At 41.8% G+C, this 20,059-nt stretch overlaps 1 long non-coding RNA gene across 2 annotated transcripts; it reads left to right on the top strand.

Annotated features, from left to right (window-relative positions):
* Positions 1–1,165: 1,165 nt before the first annotated feature.
* LOC106973460 (uncharacterized) lies at positions 1,166–13,955 on the top strand. 2 transcript variants are annotated; one of them, XR_001429993.3, is made up of 3 exons: positions 1,166–1,241; positions 9,508–9,604; positions 10,579–13,955. It is a non-coding gene; the product is annotated as an uncharacterized LOC106973460 (long non-coding RNA). The 2 variants fall into 2 exon arrangements; XR_003424782.2 differs by having other exon boundaries at positions 10,582–13,955.
* Positions 13,956–20,059: the final 6,104 nt, after the last annotated feature.

The raw sequence follows: 20,059 nt of genomic DNA on the forward strand, positions 1-20,059 counted from the left end.
GATATTTTTTTGTTAAAAAAATAAAATTCCCCAGAATTAGAAGAAATAGCATGACAAATATGTTAAATATTCACTGTTAAGAATGCACCATAGGACCAACGTCCTGCCATCTCCAAATGGCACCTTCAGAATTTCTTTCAATTTAACGTTATTAACATTTTGCTGCTTTCATTGAGGCAAGATGAAGAAATGGTAAAGTAACTCAATGCAAGTAGATAAAAATGCTATACACGTTGTTAATTTTTTTGAAGTTGTCAGCTTTGTGCTCTATGAACTAAAGGAAGGATATGATCTCAGCCTGGGTAAAATATCTGTGAATCCATAGAATTGGAAATACTGGTATCTATAGTTTTGTCCATTCAATATATTAAATTTATTCTAAGCAAATACTCGGACATGTGCAAAGATTTAGCTATGAGTTGATAAGAAAAAAAACCTCAAAGTAACCTAACATTTAGGTAGTCCAGAATTAGGAGAATAAGTAAATAATGGCACATGCCTAATAGAATCCTTGTAGCCAGTTGAAAAAATATTGCAGAGGAGCATTTAATGACATGATAAGATGCTCAACATGTACTAAGTGAAAAATACAGTTCACCAAATAGAATATATAGCATTAGTTTTCAACCCTTTTTGGGTAATCTACCTCTCTGGGAACCTGAGTAAATGTACTTTTACTCCAGGCTTCTTATCTCCTATCTCCTGTTTTCTCTGGCTACTGTTAATACCTTCTTGTTTTATCCTGTTTTTTTTTTTCCCCCAAGGTTTGATCTTAACAGTTTACCCACAAAACTTGGGTTTCTCTCTGGTTTGCAAGTTATGTAAATCATATAATACTGGACTTTGAAACTTTCCTCTACATTTTATGTAAACAAAAAGTTTCATGCATAACTTGTTTAAGACAGGATTGACTATTCATTCAGATGATTCTAATGTTATTAGTGCTCATTTTTGATGGTCATTCATCCATCTATTCATTCTCACATATAAAACACTCAGCACAGAGCCTGGCACTTAGTAAAAAACATAGAAGTGATAGTTGTTATTTTCACTCACATGCATTAACATATCCATTCAAGTACATTTTGAACAATTACTTTGAACATGGCTAGACAGCGGAGAATAATGCAGATATGGTTCTGCTTTCTTACAACTTTTTATGTTTTTTTGAAAGAAGCAGACATCAATCAGCCACTGAAGACAAGAAGAGGACGGTCCTGGGGCACTCAACTTCTTCTAAGGTATCAGGGAAGCCAAGATGCTAAGGGTGAAATGAAATTGGATTAGAAGTTAGAGTGGACAGGAAGGAAACAGTGTTCTGGGTAGAGGGAACAGCATGTGCAGAGGGCCTGGAGTCAACACTTGACCCGGGTTCCTATAGGTTTTCATAATTTACAAAAGGTATGCTCTTAGTCCTGGTCAATCAAGAAAGGTATAAATATAATTCCCCCAAAGTGGACTCCATTCTGTTTTCAAAGTTTGCCTTCTTTACTTCTATTTAGAAACCAGAAGATGAATGTCTGTTGCAATTATAGTGAACTTCCCAATAGTTCCAGGGATATGTAGGATGTATTGTGGGAAGTAAGCCAGCAAGGTTTCAACTACAAATCTCAAATTTGAACACCTGGCTCTAATTTGTCCTGGAAATTTTAACAGTGTTGTCTCAAATTGTTTGAAAAAAATTAAATTAAATTCAGAGTTCTGTGTTCATAAGCTCCTCCATATTCTTAATCTTTCATATATATTATTTTGGTATTAAGTGGGATTAATTGAGACTGGGGTAACATTTGACCACTGTTGTTTTGCTGGGACGGGGGGCAATAAAAGGTTCTGCTGGCCCCTTAGTGTATACAGACAGATAATCTGATGTGCTTCCTTTAAAGCCTATTTGAACATATAAGTAGATGCAAGATCACCAGGAATTACAGGTATGTAGATTATTTTGTAGGTACACTTGATTGGACTGAAACTTCTTATCAAGTTTCAGTTATATCAAATTTTGCAGCAGCCTTGAATCCATGCAACCAGACTTGCTGGAAGAGAAAGTTCAGTGTAAGTTCAGAGGCAAAAGATGTGACAGAATGAAACATGTAAGCATGAAAGATTGAAAGAAACATTATTTCCCCATATTTAAGCATTACTGCTCTCCCTCTTCCTATATAACATCATGTAAGAGAATATTGCCAACAAATGCCCAGATAGATGCTGAATTATTTATAAGAACAAGCTACTGATGTGGATTGGAAAGAAGAAATAACAAAGCAAGAAATAGTAATGTTATTGCAACTGATCAAGTAAAAGGACATAAGCAAATGTGAGTGAACAATATCTCTAGAGATTTACACCCACAGGAAAGCTGTATGCTGTCACTTGGTTCATGTAGATCCTTACTTGAGAATAGAAACAACACCTGGGGAATTAGCTGTACTGTATTATTTAACATTTTATTTATAACTTTTCAGCAATTTCCATAACCAGCATTATTTAGTCACAGATGTCTTTGCAATCAGGATCATAGGCTTTGACAGCCATATTTTTTAAGAGAGATGATTTGTAGTATCTCTCTGATGTTTGACAATTTGGAATCGTCTGGTCCTTGCCTATTCACTATTGTGTTTTTATAACAGACTACGTCAGCAGGGGCAATTAGAAGATTTAGAAGCTCTATTCTAGCGCTGTTTTCAAAAGAAATGTCTAAAGACTCTCTGTTTCTAAAGACTTTATTGTTCTGTTTTTTCAGATGTTAGTGGCCAAGATGGTGTTTAGATTTTGGCCATAAGCCAAGAGGAAATCTCAATGATTACTACTGGGCTTGGGGTACAGAGAAGCCAAAAGTCTTAAGAGGGTTCTTTCTCTTCTCAGAAAGTTATTTTAGGATGGAGATGTGCTCCCCAAACCTTCCTGATGAACCGTATCTACTAAATCCTTCAAGTTTTTAAGACTGAATCAGAGTTCTTTATCATGTAGCAAAACCATATTTAAATTAAATCATAGCTTTAAAAATTAAAATATCTGTAATTCTCTGACATCCTCATTAGGATTTAGAAGGCACACAATGTACCTTGCAATGTATTTTTCTCCATGTGGGTAGGGACTTTTTCATGAAGTCAGATTCATCTTTTTCTTTTTTCTCTTTCATTCTCAGTGATTAGAACTGTGCCTGGCACACAGTGGGTACTCTATAAGTATGAATGATTGAATGAATGAATGAATTTAAGCAATTAAAGTAAACCAGAGCAGAAACTCTAGTATAACCTATACATATAGACCTTAGTAGTCCAGAACCATAAAATTAAGTCACATTTAATACCCACTTTATGATGACTTTGAGCCTCTACCTGACACTGTAGGAAGTTAACTTCCATCAAATATGCTCATCAAATATGCCCAGGTATTTCTTGGAGGTCTTGAAGGTGAGGACTCATGTGTATTCAGAGATATGGAACCTATAGCTTCTTCTCTAGCTAGGCTGCCTGAGGCATTGGGAGAGAGGTTACTGTTTTCCTATTTGCCACTCTATCCCCAGCCTGACCTTTAACTCCCCATAGCACAGCTGGCACTAAGCCACAATTTGGGGTAAGACTTGTTTAGAAGAGTAGCACAGGGGAGATACAAATTGGTGGATATCTCAATGATTGCTGCTCTTAGAGCCCAGCAGACCCGAATCAGCCTCATGAGACTTGGTGGTGTTCAACCTGTCTCCATGTGGCAAGGGCGGGCTCATCCCCGCCGCTGGGAATCCCTTGAGCTTGTCTTCACTACTTGAAATCCAAGGCTAGGAGGGGCGCCTGGGTGGCACAGTCGGTTAAGCGTCCGACCTCAGCCAGGTCACGATATCGCAGTCCGTGAGTTCGAGCCCCACATCAGGCTCTGGGCTGATGGCTCAGAGCCTGGAGCCTGTTTCCGATTCTGTGTCTCCCTCTCTCTCTGCCCCTGCCCCGTTCATGCTCTGTCTCTCTCTGTCCCAAAAATAAATAAACGTTGAAAAAAAAAATCCAAGGCTAGGAGAGAAGGAAGCCTTCTCATTCCTAACTGAGATATAAAGCCATCCTTCCAAGTCCCCATTTTCTGTCCCAAGGGCTGTCTTCTCCCAGGATGACTGGCAATGGGAACGTTTGCTCATTTTAGGAAAACTCCATCCTCTACTCATGGCTGTCTCCCATAGAGGCACAAAGCCAGCATATACCCATACAAAGCTTTAACCCAACTCAATTGCATAATAGAACTCTTAGTTTATGTTGAAAACCTCCAGCTAATATATGTAAAGTTAAGGCTTTTCCGTAGGCTTCAACAGACACACAGTGTATTTGTTTTATACTTATGTAACTAAATACCCCAGAGTATTTTTCCCCAAACAAAGGAATAGTTTGCCCCAAGGATAAATTAATGTCTCTTTTTTTTTTTGAAAAAAAAAATCTTTTGCAAATTTTAAATAAAAAAATGTTTTTCTAGTTCCTAGCCATTACATTTCTTAGGAATGATTTTCAGCCAGGACACGATCTTTCAATTAAAGCACGCTGGGCTAAATGCAGTGGAGTATCCTGCAGCAGAAAAAGGATATTAGTGGAAGAACTGGTGATGTCCAAACAAAGTCTGTGGCTGAGTTAATAATATTGCACCAGTGTTAATTTCTTAGTTTTGACAAATGTACCAAGATTAATTAAGATGTTAATATTAGGGGAAACTGGATGAAGAGTATATAGGACCTATTTGCACTATTTTACAACTTTTCTGTAAATCTAAAATTATTCCATTATTCCAAAGTAAAAAAGTTTATGAAAGCAGAAAACAAGCCAGGGCATAGATTTCAGGCAACAGAATATAACCAGCTATTACAGCTGATTGTTCAATTTAATGTTAATCTTAGAAACTAAAACAGGGGAGGGGGTAAATTGCATGGTTCTTTTAAGAAAAAAAAAAGATGCAGTATATTCATTTGAAGATATGAAATTTTCCAGCTCAGGATTTCAGGAGTCTGCTGCATGAGTGCTTATGTAAGAAATAATGAGTAACTTAAAGGATAAAGTATTCAACTACTGTTTAATGAAAGAAAATAAATGATCCTAAGTAGACATTTAAAATATTGTGCCTCAAAAATCTCAGGTGCATAACTTAAAAAAAATTCAGCAATTTTTTTGGGGGGGTGGGGAAGCAACTAAACTTCTATGTCCCAGGTATATGACTTTCTAATGATCTTACCTAAAGAAGTTAACAATATTGGAAGTTAGGATTATTGCTTGGAGAACCTGAGTGAGCCAATATATCCTTTAGGCCGTGTGTCTTAATTAAAAGGTGCCACAATGTTTTACCAGGGATGGGTCATAATATCATCGATTATTTTTAGAGATAGGCAATCAAACTGATAAGGATGTATTAACTTGGGAGTCTTAAGGTGTCTTTCATCCTAAGACAGCCTACATGAGGCCTATAAGAAGAACCTGTGTTTACTTTTATCCCCAAATCTTTGAATCTGCCCAAATAATTCAATAAATATATGATGAGAGTTCTGTAACTGTTTATAGGTAAGAGATGGTTTGGGTTGGAACATTTTTATGAGTAACTTAGCAGTCAACCACTAGTTGACTAGTCAACAAACTAACATTTTAGCATGTTCCTGAAGAGTGTCCCCCTCCAAGTAAAAGTGCAGCCTGTATGTTCTTTACAAGGCTCAATAACTCCTTTGAGGTGGAGAATGCTAGCTGTCTCCCTCCATCTGTGCTCCCGTTTGTTGGCCTCCTGTAGAATAGGCAGGTTTTCCAACTGAGCTCTCGTCAATGGACTATGCGAGCGAGCTATATGGGCAACCTCCACCTCCTTTGCTTAAGCGGAATCTCTCCCTGGACTGCTCTCTTTCCCCTCCTGGACGGCCAGAACAGAGCAGCCTCGGAAGCCACATGTTGAAGATGGGAGAGATGCTGTCAGCCCAGGGCCCGGGAAGACTGTGTGGAGCAGAGCTGTCTCCCAACTGAGACCCAGTCACCTTAGACTGAAACATCAGAGAGATGATCTTCCATATTCTCTCCCATGTAGTGGGTCTGATGTTACAGCCACTTCGCCTACCTTGTCTGATACACCTGCAACAAACAGGAGTTCTGGAGAAATGTGTTAGGGAGTATGACTTGGACCTGTGACCTCCCATCTCTGACCCTGAATCTCTGCCTTGGGACTCATGAAGTCACGTGTGCCTTCAAGCACAGGACTAGACCTGCCGCACAGATTCTAACCAGTAACCGGGCCAGCTGCGTAGGTCAAAGTTCCTCTCACTCACCCAGCCAGGGCTGAACAGGGAGGGAAGGAAAAGGGTTATCCTTCCTTTGCGAGAACCCCTTTCTAGTTTTCCTGCCAAATGGAGAAGTGAAGCACAGGGGTAGGCAGGAAGAATCTGAACTCTATGAGGCAGAGACTGTTTCTCCTATTATGAGACCCAATCACCCCACCATCCATAAGAGTGTGGCTCAGTAAATTCCGGCTCTGACCAACTAAATCCACCATTCCTCCCCTGGATAGCAACAGCAAGTCGGCGGGGACAGAAGTTGGAGGTTCTCTTTCCTTCATTCCTAGGAAGGGAGGAGAGTGGAAGTTCTATGTAAAAATGTTCCTGCTAGTCAAACAAGCCAGCTATTCAATGTGCTGCCTTGGCTGATCTGTTGCACAAGCCGTGGAGGCAGCACCCACGTCAATATTGGAGAATGTTTGCCAAATAGGATGATTTTGGTTTCAGTATTTGGTAACACCGGCCTTTTGGGGCCACACCCTTTGGGAGAAGACACAGGAGCCCTGGGTAGTAGATGGAAAGGTAATGACCCCCCTCCCCCACACCGTGCAGCAGAATCATTGCCTTGGGCACTCCCCTCCTGTTCCTTCTGGGGGTGGGGTCCTGGCTCACTCACAGAACAGGCCCCTAACATTTAAAGGGGCTCAGACAAAAACATCAATGGAGTTACTTACATGTTTTAAATCAAGAAAACAAGTTATAAAATACGTGTCATTCTTTGACCCACAAATTGAAACACGAAAAAAAGGCGAGACGATTGTCTCGCGGCTCTACTGTAAAACAGGACCTTGTTAGGCAATAATCTATCCCATTCGTGCTGAGGAGAAACACGGGGCAATTGTCCTCTTCTCTTGCCTGCTGAGTGCTTTAGCTGCTCAAATCCCACCCACCCTTGGAAGCAGTGCTCCTTTATGAAGTCCACAGCAGCAGAAGCCACAATCAACGACGACATTTGGAGGCCAGGCCAGAGATGTGGGGAGATGTGTCCCTGGGGCCTGAACAAAGTCAGTCAGGAAAGCAGATGTTTAGGGGGAGGGTCTCAGAGCACCACAGCGGAGACCCAGACCCTGAGCGACAAAGCGGCCATGTGTTCTTTAAAATTTTCTTCTTTGTGTTTGTGTCCTGTGGAGCCCTCCAAAGCATGGTCCTCCTTTGCCTGCACCGAAGGACGGTAGTATGTCTTGTAGATTCTCCTTGGAAGCCATTCAAGTTTTCTTGCCATGGTCACTGGGGCCACTCCTGCTCTGCTGTCTGCAGACTTCATCTGCTGCTCTGAGGGTGAGCGTTCTTTCTCACGATTCCTTCATTAGCATCCCGAAGAGACAGACTTATTCTATTTCCTAAGAGACCTCCCTCTGGGGAACAAGAGACAGGAGCCCTTGAGTTGGCTCAGAGGATATCTGGCTAGCATTCTCCTGTGTATTATCTGAAAGCACCCTTCCACACCACCAGTCAGCCAGGGCCCCTGGGCAGAATTCAGGCATCTGGGGCTTTGACTCCCATCCCCAGGCTCCCTTCAGTTCCAAAGTTCCCTTTTGCATTCTTTTCCCTCAGGGCTCACTGACTCCTCCAGCAAATCAACAGGGCTTCCACTCTCCACCCAAATAGCCAAATGCCTGAGCTGGGCCTTTGTGTCAGCACTGCCCCAGCCCTCACCCCTATTGCCACAGTTTATGCTCAGCTGTACCTTCCAGCAATAGTCAGAGGACAGGTCCAACAGCTTCATTGTATCCCAAGTTCCTGACAATAAACTCCCATGAGCACCAGGGAAGACTCTTGTCCTATTCCCGAAGGCTGGAGGGCATCCATCAAACTCACCTGATATCCGTGCCAAATACGTTACCCAGATGGTCTGAAGGGAGAAGGGCTAGCATACAGCCTGTTTTATATCGTTTGAAATTGGGGTTTCATCTGTCAAAAGACTATTCCAACCCACTTCAAGTTTGGCCATCTGCATTTAAACAGGATTTATAGCCTGAAATCTACACCATCATTATACAGGTAGTTTTTATGGACTCACAGGTTAGCAGAAGACCTGTGGAGTCAAAGATGAGTGAGTCAAAGATGACGCTGTCCTTAACCATAGTTTTGGTGCAATGAGGCAGTCAGTGTTGCAGCAGTCAGAAGAGAAACATTGAGCCTAAATCTAATATTTGATATCAGTGGATTGAGAGGCTTTGTCCTTGAGTATGTTGACAAGAAAACTGACATTCGGTTTTGAGGGAAATGTAGCAGACTTGTCTCAAAATTTGGGGAGGTAAGTTGTCTCCTTTTCGAAGATGGGATTGTGTGCACTTTGGTTCTCAGGAGAGAATCATGCATAATTAATTAGGATAGTTCAGCAAGGATTAAGAGATCCAGTTAGAAAGTTAACATTCCCATTTGGGGCATCTTTTGGTCCATTTGTTTATGTATTTTACTTTTAAAATAATAACTTGTTATGTCCAGGCACTATATTAGGCCCTGCCGCAATATTTACTCCTCACCCAAAACTTCTATAAATTAAATATGCTTGTAATTCACTTTACGGATGACAGAACTCAAGGGAGGAAAGGATAAATAATCTGCCGAAAAGCTCACAATTAGCAAATCTCAGAGCCGATTCCAGGATCCTTTCCTCTAGATCATACTATCTTCTACAGTATGCCATGGCAAATATGCCAGTGCCTAATGTTTGGTCCAAATAATAAATGCTAAGGGCATTCAGGTCTACCATGGTTAAGGGTAGCTTCACTGCAAAGGTGAGAGCTGTTACTGCTTGAAAAATATAGAAATGAACTGATGGTCCTGATTATTAGGCAATGCAGTTAAACCACCTTTAAATACAGAGAAATAGCCACTTCTCAGGCTAAATAGCCAGAAAGTTTAGTCTGGGTAGAAATTTCCCAGGACGATGGCAGAATGCCAGACCCTATAGCATATTGGCTTCATGTTTTCTGTAAAGTCAGGCTTGATTTAAAAAAAAAAAAAAATTCAGGGAGCGCCTGGGTGGCTCAGTTGGTTAAGCGTCTGACTTTGGCTCAGGTCATGATCTCACCATTTGTGGGTTCGAGCCCACACTGGGCTCTGTGCTGACAGCTCGGAGGCTGGAGCCTGCTTCAGATTCTGTGCCTCCCTCTCTCTCTGCCACTCCCCTGCTCACATTCTGTTTCTCTCTCTCAGAAATAAATAAACATTAAAAAATTTTTTAAATTCAGGAATCTGTAACGGGTTTTTCATTTCTCTCTGTTTAGGTGGAAGTTTGCTTCTAAGGAAAAATACTGGAAGGAATAAAATGCAGCCAAGAGGGGTCGTCACTTTAACACACACCTGCTCTTTCCTCCCCATCAGGTCAGAAGTCTCCCTGAAACATTCCAGGGCCCCCAATTCCATTCGCTTTTGGTGCCCACCCTTGATGCCCTCACTATGTGGAGAGAGCTCACCATCCTGGGTTCTCAGTGTAATGAAACATCTCACTTGTGAGTTTTATGTCAACAAGGGAGTGATTATAGAACAATATGTGTTCTGCAACCTTTAGCAACATGAACCTTTATGAGCACAGCATTGGCATTTCCTTTTCTGTCAATGTTGAGATAAATTTATGGCATGACATGGAGGAGGGATGGCATTGCCTTTGAGATGAGAAGCAGGACTGTAGGCCTGGCCCCCTCAGGACATCCACACACCTGCCTCGCTCTCCATACAAAGATACTTGGGAGGATGGGTAGTTTCACGGAAGGTTGGTTTTTGTTTTTTTTTAATGATTCCTTATGTCCACCTCCTTATGTCGCCTTGTGTCTTCCATGTTTATTTATATCACATTAACTAATCTTATTAAAGAGAGGAGGTGTAGTGTAATAGTTAAGAACAAAGACTTTGGTTGGAGTGCCTCGGTGGCTCAGTTGGTTAAGGGTTCAATTCTTGATCTCAGTTCAGGTCTTGATTTCAGGGTCTTGATCTCAGGGTTGCGAGTTCAAGTACCATGCTGGGCTCCATGCTGGGTGTGGAGACTTAAAAAAAAAAAGAAGAAGATTTTGGAAGCAAATGGTTCAGCCTTATCATTTTCTAGTTGTATGACCTTGGGCAAATCATTTAGTTTCTCTGAGGTCACTTTATATAATGGTGGGAGGAGGGAGGAGGGGAAATTCCTCTTATTGAGAGCTGCTGAGAGGCTTAAATATAAAACTTTATGAAAGTACGTAGCAAAATGCCTGCCATGCTGTCACATGCTCAAGAAGGGATAGCTACTATTATTCCTGATTTTGTCTTTCATGTTCTAGTTTCCTGGTGAAAGGGCTGTACTTTTTTTTTTTTTTTGTCTTCAGCAGGTGCCCAACAAGATTGTTGACGATGTCTGTGTCTACACCAGCATTTCTCGATCACCAGTCCCGGCCTTGGAAGCAACATATTCCTGCCTTAGGTTTATTTCTCTCCCTTCTCTGCTTCTGGATCGTCTCTCCCATCTCCTCCTCCACCACTTACCACCTGCTATCAGAATCAGGGTGGAAAACGTGGGCACATGACCATGAGTTTTTAGTATAGTTTTAACAAAAACACAAAATTCCACATAATGCCATAACTAAATTAGGTGGCTTCTCTTTAAAAAAAAAAACAAAAAAACAAACAAACAAACAAAAAAAAAAAACAGAAACACAACCTAAAACTATTGTGTAGACCAGAACACATATCATTTGGTGATTGAATTTTTCTGTTTGTTTTTTCTACCAGTCATGCAATGTACACTTAATACAACTCTGAGACTCTTTGAGTACAAACTAGCAAGAATTGAAACATTTTACAGACTAACAATTCCATTTAAATCCTTGTTTTTACCTGAGTGGGTAAAGAGATAGGATAGCTGAAGAGTACCAAGTAAAGGGGTGGGGTAGGTCATCGCCAGTGGGGTATCATATCATTGTTCAGTCGACATGGCCTTAGCCACACTTCCTGATTCACTGGGAAGTGTTCCTTGTGCATCATTTTTGCTCTTGGCCAGCTTACCCCCACTCTCCACCGCTGCTGCGGCCATGCCCACAGATGCCCCATCAACCGAGTGGCCCCTCTTCCCGTCCCAGGGAATTAATGGGCTCCCGGCACTTATTAGAAGAGGTAGCAGATCTGGAAAAGGAAATCAAAACGCAGTAGAGAAGGCAGAACACAGTTTGGGGAGTCTCTGGCAAATCTGAGTTCAGGTCTGAACTTTAATACGTGCTGGCTGTGAGGCTTTGAGGAACTGATTTCGTTTCCGGAGTTTACTTTATCCGTAAAACAGTGCTTCTTTTCTTCACAATCAGACATTTATCAGGTATTTACTAAGTGCCAGGCACTGTTCTAGTGCCCACTTCCAGGGAAGGGGGGGTTAGGGGCTGGGGGTTAATGGCGTGGGTACAAAGATTTTAAAATAGGTCAGAAAAGGATTCACTGAGAAGGGGACATCTGAGGTGAACACTTGAAGGAAGTGAGACAGTGAGCCATGAGGGTATCTGGGGTGGGGAGAACGTTCCAAATAAAGAAATCGCTAGTTCAAAGGCCCTAAGGCAGGAGGGATCCTGGTGCACTGGAAGAACAGCAAGGAGACCAGTAGGGCTGGAGCAGGTGAGCAGAGCAGACAATAGCAGCAGATGGGGGCAGAGGGGAACAAGAGGGAGCTAAGCTGTGTTCAGCCTCGTAGGCCGTGGGGAGAACTTAGGTATTTTTTTTTTAATGTTTATTTACTTTTTGAGAGAGTGACAGAGACAGAGTGGGGGCCAGGGAGGGGCAACGCAGGCTCCAGGCTCTGAGCTGTCAGCACAGAGCCCGATGAGGGGCTCGAACCCACGAACTGCAAGATCACGACCTGAGCCGAAGTCAGACGCTTAGCTGACTGAGCCACCCAGGCGCCCCTGGGTTTTTACTTTAGAGAGGATGGGAAGTCACTAGAGGGTTGTCAGCCTAGGACTTGTGTTTTGGAAGAGTCGTTCGGGCTGCTGCGTTGAGAACAGAATGTAGGTGGGCAAGGCCAGGAAGCAGGGACATGGGTTAGGAGGAAGAGACGATGGTTTGAACCAGGGTATGGCTGTGGACGTGGGGTGGAGGATGGTTCGATTCTGGACATTTCTTGAAAGTGGCATTAACAGGGTTTGCTGATGAACTGGATTGAGTGTGAGAAAAAGAGAAGAGTCAAGGAGGCCTGTGAGGTTTTTGGTCTGAGAAATTAGAAGAGTTGTGTGGCCATTAGCTGAGATAGTTGCGGCTGGGGGAGGAACAGGTTCGGGATGGGAGGAGGAAATGGAGAATTTAGTGGTAATACTAGTATCTGCCCTGCCTCTCTCATGGATTAAATGTGATGACTTACGTGTGATTTACCCTCCCAATCTGCCTACTGCTGCTAGTATTCAAGTGCTCTTTCCCTTCCTATTCAGAAGTGGTCTGTTCCATGGGTAGTCCCCTCTCTTTCATGCTCAAGTGGCTCTAGTCGGTGGTGGGCGAGGGGTTCCTAGCACATGGACTCTTGGATCTGACAGGTATTATCGGAGTATATTTAGATGGATATTTTAGGATAGGTCCTCCAACCGTGACTCAAGTATGACTTAACAGTTAATACTTTTATTTCTCCCTAGCAGAATATTGTTTCTAATTTTTCTTTCATATAGCAACTGATGTTGCCATGCAGATCTCTTGGTTGCTATGAGATGGTAACATTACTCTGCCCCGTGATTGGCCGGGGCCTCCTATGCTGTGTGGTTCTCACTCAGGCGACTGACACGGAGCTGTTACTATGGTGAACTTTACAATTTCCTTTGATTGGTGGATTTCAGAAATAGGTCATCAGTGGAATTCATTATATTCTGTCAGGAAAAATGAAAAATAAATATCATAACTTTTCCCTGTTACCAACATGAAGGAAACGCTACACTTAAAGACATAATGAATCTCTGTTGGAGACGTAGAGACCTTCTGAGAATTGAAGGGTGATGATGATCCTGTGTGTTAAATTTGGGTGGAAAATATTTTCCTTCTGGATTGGAGTTGATTATTCAGAGTTCGAGGCATCAGGCTCATCAGAGTTGGGGGGGGCGGTTGTGTATGGACTGAAATGTAAACTGCCCTCTCTCTGTGAGATTAGGGGTGATGCTGGTGGTCTGGGGGTGGAAGGTGGGAGCAACGTGCTCATTAAATGCAGCATCTTAGGACTAAGTGTTCTCGAGGTGTTAGGAGGGTGCTAAGATTTGAGTTATCAAACTCCCTCTAGAGAGGAAAGCCACTGACTTCTGGCTTGACACAGGGTTCCAAGAGTCCAGGCAAGCTTGTGGAAGCTGAGCCCTCCTCTCTCCCACCCCCTCCCCTGTCTCACACAGGTGGGTAGGCAGATCCCGGGGAGGCAGCCCTCTGCTCATCTCTAACCTCAATTAATGGGAAAAGGGAGTGGAAGAATTAGTTTTAACCCTTCTAATTTTGTAACCTAACTCTAGTCTCTAGAAGAAAAAGTGGGAGAAAGATGGAAGAAGAACTTGGGAGGAGGGATGAACCATTTAAAGTGCATCAGATCTGGGGCACCTGGGTAGCTCAGTCAGTTAAGGGTCTGACTCTTGATCTCAGCTCAGGTCATGATGTCATGATCCGTGAGACTGAGCCCCAAATCGGCACTGCGCTGACACTGGGGAGCCTACTTGTGATTCTGTCTCCCCCTCTCTCTGCCCCTCCCCCCTCTCTAAATAAATAAATAAACAGTAAAGAAATAAAGCGCATCAGATCTACCTTTCTCTAATACTTGACTAACAGGTCCTGTTTGGAGGGATGGGTGGGGTGGGGGAGGAGGCTGTACTCGAGTACAGAGTAGGTGAAAGACTGGGGTGGTGGGGCTCATATTGGACACCCAGAGCAGATCATTTCTAACAGCCCCCTTCCTATAGGACAAAATTATTTTTAGCGGTAATGGCACAGTGAAACCAATAATAATAATGGTCAGGAAAGAAATGTTCTTTTATGAAATGTATTCTGTCATTTAAAAAATTAAAAATAAATATCCCATAAAAGGAAGAGAATCTGGGGGTAATACTTTCAATGTCATTAACGTATTGTTTTGAAGAAAGAGATGAAAACTTAGACCTATTTATTGGTCTTTCACAGTGATGAATAGTAATTTTGTAGTTTCTGTTTTCGCCAGTAACTTCTGCAACTTTGTCAGCGACTTTGTCAAACTTGTTTTTCTTCCCATATTTATGAAGTGTCAATCTGTCTTTGATCAAAGAACGCTTTTTATTAATTTTAATTTTAATCTTGAAAGGCTTCTTTCATATGAAGCAACATATTAAATCAATAGGAAAAGTCTTAAACATAAGGAGGTGTTTGGCAGAAATGCATAAAACTCCCAATGCACGATAAATCCCAGAAAATTTAAACAGTAAAAAACTCCAAGCGGTGACATAGAAGGACAACTGAAATAACTCAAGTTCTGTTTGTCTTTACAATTACTATGCTATCGTTATTTATCTTGAATCCATTGTTTGAACATCAGAATATGTACTAGGAGAGGTGGGAGACTTGTGCCCAGAGCAAGCTCTATTATGTACTTACCCTCAAAATAAATGCATGGAGTTGGGTCTCTGAATCAGGTTCCATGTAGAAGATGTTTACTAAAGGAGAAGCAATAAAAAAATGTGCTACATTGAAGTTTACATGTATATTATTAAAACCCAGCAGCAACTGCTACAATTGTTTAGAACCTAGCTCAACAAAAGATCTTTTTTCGGTTGGGGGAGAGCAGAGTATTACTGACATTGTTTAGATTTGCTTGCCATGGTGATAATAGAAAGCAGACTGGCTTTTTAGTTGGTTTATTATTGTTTTTTAAGTCCCCCTCTAGGCCATGAAGCCCTGGGTTGCCTGCCCCTGGCCCGATGCTCAAGCAGAATCCGTATGATTATGTCTTGCTGGTGGCTGGAGGGTGTAGTAAAGGGCGATAATGCGAGAGTTTGAAGGAATGACGGAGAAACACTGAGATGCAGTGGGTCAGCAAATATCTGGCAAATCCTCTGGCCCTGGCCCACCAAATGGGTTTTCTTCTCTTCTTACTCTCATAATAAAAGGAAAAAACAAACAAACAAACACAATCACGCATCATTAGCGAAGTGTCCTTTCCCATTAAAACATTAGTGATTCCTGAGGCTTTGGGTGCTATTTGCGCCAGCTCTGGGGTGGAGTAACATTTCCACCTGACTTTTTGCCATTTTACTCAGTTCCAAGGCATTGTTCTTTGTTTCATTTTGTTTTTAGTATGATTTTTTAAATTTATTTTTTAATTTACATCCAAGTTAGTTGGCATGTAGTGCAATAATGATTTCAGGAGTAGATTCCAGTGATCCGTCCCATATGTATAATACTCAGTCTCATCCCAACAAGTGTCTTCCTTAATGCCCCTGACCCATTTAGCCCATCCCCCCACCGAAAGCCCCTCCAGCAACCCTCAGTTTGTTCTCTGTATTTAAGAGTCTCCTATATTTTGTCCCCCTCCCTGTTTTTATATTATTTATGCTTCCTTTCCTTTATGTTCATCTGTTTTGTATCTTAAATTCCACATATGAGTGAAGTCATATGATACTTGTCTTTCTCTGACTAACTTCTCTTAGCATAATACCCTCTAGTTCCATCCACATAGTTGCAAATGGCAAGATTTCATTCTTTTTGATCTGCAGCGTTGTTTTTGACCCTTAATTTCATTTTGCACTGCACTCAGCACTGAGTTCATCTTTACCAATAAAACATGTGACATGCTTTGCTGAATCTTCGGAACCAGTTTAGTCACAAGGGCAATGGGTTGCAGAAACCATCGTTATGAGGGCTAGAATGATTGGTAGAGGAAGGAGAAAGAAAGTACAGCAGAATCAGGACTTACCCTTCCAGGTTTATTTCTGTATGACACTCCCTTTTCTTCTTGTCACCTCATCAGATATTTAGATCCATCCTTGTAGTAATAGATGGTCTCCGGGGTAGGGCAATTTAAAAGCTCTGGTGCCTGGAATGCTACCATTAGTTCTGTATATTCCTTTAGGTTAAATATCGTTTGCTCTCCTGGGGCCTCGGGGAAGCAAGGACCTCTGGTGTGCAGACACCCCTGGGAGAAGTAACACATTAAGTCTCTAATACTTTAGTATAAACAAGAATATTCAATTGCTTCCTCTGTTATCTGATCAGCAGGATGGGGACCATGGGCACTTAGAAAGCGGTGGAGCCATCTCTCAACCCGGCCCTGCTCAGTCTTGAATGTGTATCTTTGCCTTAAGGAACTCCCATTCCCACTCTGAGGAATAAAGACAGAAAAAGACCCACCCTATTGATGATAGGTCTGAAGGAACTCAATATGTAAAGAATAACATGTTTTAATTTCATTTCTCTCCCAAGAACTACAACATCCTCCTGGCCTACACCACAGCCCCGAAGAGTGCTGGCTTCTCCCGAAGAGTGCTGGAGGCTTCATGCTATCATTTGTGTCTCATTTTTATTCTGCTCACATCTGTCTCGGGAGAGGGCCCTTTGAGACTTCTTCTTGGCTCTGCTTCAGGTTCCATAATAGCAATGGATCCATGCTTCTTAATACAGTGAGAGCCAGTGGCAGCCATCCAAAGTGCCCTCCATGGAGGGAGTTTGTAGGAGTGGTGTTTTCAGCATGCATTAAAAAATCAGGAGCCAGCCAAGACAAAGGCCCAGACTGACAGCGTGCCCCTAAGAAGGGTGCCTGCACCAAGGTTTAAAAAAAAAAAAAAAAAAAAAAAAAAGAAGGAAGGAAAGAAAAGCATTTTCTTTCCTGTTGAGTTGAGTTAATGTCCTGTGCCAGCTTTTGTTCCTGGGAGCATTGTGTGTGCATATGCGTGTGCGTGCACGACCAGTTGCTCACACGGCTGCTAATTGAAAAATCACCAGGGCAAGTTGTAGAAATGATGCTGGAGAGTATTAAGAAGGCAGCTGAGAGTGTGTCTACAAAGGTTATCAAGAGAAAATGAGGTGACCTTGACTTTGTTCATTGTCTCTTAGGTTTTAAAATTGTATTTGTGTCATTACATAATCTAGGAATGTTCATTAACTGCCTGTCTGGATGATTCTGTTCATAATATGTATTTATTCGGAGCACACGTTGTTAATCGGACATATTCCAAGTGACCTGGATGGGGAACGGGATCCATTATTCTAGGGTTTAGGACTGCATATATCAATGTAGTACTACTTAAATTTATACTCCATTTCACGAGCCATTGTCTTTCACTCGATACAGGTATTTTCCCAGGAATGTGTGTCTGAGGTAGATATTTTAAAATGAAATCTATTTTGACTGGTCCAAAAACTTTGAAATTCCTGTGGCCAAACAAACGTTCCTTTCTGAAAATTATGAGTTAGGAATGAGAAGGTCATTGGCCTGGTCATCTTCACTCTGTGGGCTCAGTTTTCTCCCGCTACAAAAGTAGAGGATGAGCACAGCAAAAGATTGCTAAGCCTCCTTTCCAGTTTTATTTTTCTGGGTTCTAAAACGGTTTTGTGGCATGAGTAATCACCTCACAATTTACCGGGGCTGCCTTCATTAGTACCTGAATTGGTACTAACAGATTGTCTGAATTCGTTATTCTTTTCCATTATTCTTTAGGGAGGAGGTGGAATGAGTCCTTAGTTGAGGAGGTTATAAAAGCACACAGAGATCAGCATGAAGACAGAGACAGGAAGAGAGGAAGCAAGACCTGTCAGCTTTTTCCCCCAGACAGCGTGAACGGAAAAGCAGACTCCCCATTGCTTGCTCACAGGTTTTGCACACAGACCTGTCAGCATCGGATACCCAGCCGTAGGGGAGCAGCCACGAGACTTTTCTGGAACCCGGCAGGCCTCCCATACAAGCGGCTCTCCTACAGGTGTCCATGCAGAAGAGAAAAGTCTGTGAAGTGTATGAATTACAGGAAGTAAGTCTTAGGGTCATTGCTGGGGCAGGGTTCCCCCCAACCTTCACCCTATTTGGCTATTTCTTGAAACTCTCTCCATACCACAAAGTGTCTTAAGAGGTTTTTATTTTTTCATTTTATTTCTTAGTATTTCCATTGTAGGAAATTAAAAACCTCTTCCTTGGTGATAGTAAAAATTAAGTAATGTTGTACCATTGGTGGCTTTTGGTGGCAAAAAACCATTTTTCTGGAAAAGGCCTATTGACTAAGAATATTTAACACGCTTTGAAGGAAATTGAGAGCAAAATATGATATGTCTCCAGATCACACAAATTACTCAATTTGTAGTTGTATAACCACACAACTTACTGAAAAGAATAACATGGTTGACCTTAACAGACATTTTCTGAGCATCTGCTGTTCGTACAGCAAGATGCTAAGGATGAAGAGATCCAAACTTCCTTGCCATATTTTCGTATTCCTGGATGTCCCCCTCCTATGGACTGAATGTTTGTGTCCTTCCATAATTCATATGTGGAAACTCTACTCCCTTCCCACCATAATGGTGGTATTAGGGAGTGAGGCCTCTAGGGGTAATTAGGATTCGATGACGTCATCTGGATGGAGCCCTCGTGAATGAGATGAGTGCCTTTCTCTAAGAGTCACGAGAAGGCTTGTTTCCTCTCTCTGCTCACGGCTGTGTCAGGATACAAGTGGAAGTTGACAGTCTGCCACCCAGGAGAGGACCCTCACCAGGACTTGACCATGCTAGCACCTTGATCTCAGGCTTCCAACCTTCAGAATTGCGAGGAGAAACAAAATTCTATTGTTTGTAAGTGTCTCAGGCTATGTACTTTGTGATAGCAGCCCAAACTGACCGAGACACCATCTTAGAGTCACTATTTTCCAGAACCACACATTTATCTGTTTTTCCTACCTAATATTTTGTGATGTGCACTAGCCTATCAATAAATTCCAGTTTTAATTTGGTTCTTATAAAGCAGCAAATCTGTCAACATTCTCTGTTCTGCATTTCGACTCCATGCCAGTTAGTTATTTTCTAGTCATGGTTGTTTCCGAATATAATCTTCAATTCACAGTACGCTGCTGGATTATTTGAACACTACTGGCTGGTCTACAGTCTTAGCACAACTATTACGGCAGCTGGTATTGTTTACCATAGGAAGCAGAAGAGAGTTTTCTTTCCTGTTGGTGACTCTACTCTGTTTGTACATAATTTCAAAATACTGCTTTTTATATAACCATTTTTAAAAACCACAACGCTCTCATAAATTGTTTGAACAAACTCTTATGTCACTAAAAAGCATACTTTGCCTACATATTACCTATATAATTTTGGCTGACTTGATACAGGTATATACAAAAGCACAATCTAACTTAGAACAGGATATTCTCCTGAAAACACAGTAGAAGGTCAAAGTTCTTTAGACAACTCATTATTTGTCAAAAGTTGACGGTAAGGGACCCAGGGCCACTATAGGCACCATATAGTGTTACATGATGAAAATAGTAATTAAACCCCAAACTCTATGACAAAATGACTCAAACCCAAATCTGAACATGGAAGAAAATAGAGTTTTAAAAGGAAGGTGCACTGTCAGAATGGCTAACATTAACAACTCAGGCAAAACAGACGTTGGCGAGGATGTGGAGAAAGAGGATCTCTTTTGCCCTGCTGGTGGGAATGCTAACTGGTGCAGCCACTCTGGAAAACAGTATGGAGGTTCCTCAAAAAATTAAAAATAGAACTACCTTATGACCCAGCAATTGTACTACTAGGTATTTATCCAAGTATGCTGTTTCAAAGAGAAATATGTACCCCAATGTTTACAGTAGCACTATCAACAATAGCCAAAGTATGGAAGGAGCCCAAATGTCCATCAAT

This window comes from Acinonyx jubatus, chromosome A3 (assembly GCF_027475565.1).
Source record: "Acinonyx jubatus isolate Ajub_Pintada_27869175 chromosome A3, VMU_Ajub_asm_v1.0, whole genome shotgun sequence".
Lineage (NCBI taxonomy): Eukaryota > Metazoa > Chordata > Mammalia > Carnivora > Felidae > Acinonyx > Acinonyx jubatus.